Raw genomic sequence first — 1,133 nt, forward strand, 5'->3', positions numbered from 1 at the left:
TTAACCCTGCAGTTTCATTACGAAATGATACTAATTAAGAAACTTAAAATTCTTGTCTTATCTCACATACATATTTCAAAGCTTAATAAAAAAAATCCAAGTTCGTCAACTTTTGCAAATAATTAAACGTTATATTTTTACCCTCTGATATGTTAGATTGATAGTACGATGCTGTGCTGAGATCCGCTGTTTTGCCAGTGCGAAACTATATCCTAGACATGCAGGGTCCTTAAACATAATGTTTATATAGCTAGTTTCTACATACATAATACATATTGGTTGAATTTTATATATACACATCTAAAGACATATATCGTCCTGAACACACACACTTACATATATACTCTTTAAAAAAACATTAATCGATAGCACGTGAGTCTTAAAGGTGAACGACTGTCTAACAAAACTGAACACAGAACAGAAGAGAAGTAAAGTACGAATATTTATGTTTGTATATGCAGATGTTAACAACCACTTAAACAGACGAGTCTTAAGTGAGTTTCGAAAAAAATGTTGGCAAAAAAGAAAAGTTAAGTGGGTATGTAGCAAACATAAAAACACATACCCAAGTATTGATAATAGTTACCACCCTCACTCTAAGACTTCCATTTGTAGATACATTAGAGATGTGAGTTTGGAACTTTGGCGTTTTGCTAATACATAAATACATTTTTACACACTAAAACATAAAGTACTATAGACAATTATTAAAACTTTGACATCGACACTCTTCGAAGAGTGAACGACTCCAAACAGAAACTTAACTCCAAAGATAACAAAGGAAATGTATAAATTTTGTTACTTATGATTAAACATAAGTTGAACTAAAAAAAATCTACTTGTCAGAGGTAGACAAAGGGATATTTACGAACACAGGGCCGTACTGGTTATCGCTTGTAGTCATGGAACAAGGAATTAAAATTATATATTATAACATTTTCTAGTTCAGTACTACTTCAGTTCTGGTTCAGTTCTAGTTCAGTTCTAATTCAGTTCTAGTTTAGTTATAGTTTAGTTCTAGTTCTGTTCGAGTTCAGTTCTAGTTCTAGTTCAGTTCTAGTTCAGTTCTAGTTCAGTTCTAGTTCAGTTCTAGTTCAGTTCTAGTTCAGTTCTAGTTCAGTTCTAGTTCAGTT

At 31.9% G+C, this 1,133-nt stretch overlaps 1 protein-coding gene across 3 annotated transcripts in view; it reads left to right on the top strand.

Moving 5' to 3' along the window:
- Positions 1 to 1,133, top strand: part of LOC111677239 (tyrosine-protein kinase Src64B) — a 54,582-nt gene that overhangs the window by 44,234 nt on the left and 9,215 nt on the right. The window lies entirely within an intron of this gene.

Source organism: Lucilia cuprina, chromosome 5 (genome assembly GCF_022045245.1).
Source record: "Lucilia cuprina isolate Lc7/37 chromosome 5, ASM2204524v1, whole genome shotgun sequence".
Lineage (NCBI taxonomy): Eukaryota > Metazoa > Arthropoda > Insecta > Diptera > Calliphoridae > Lucilia > Lucilia cuprina.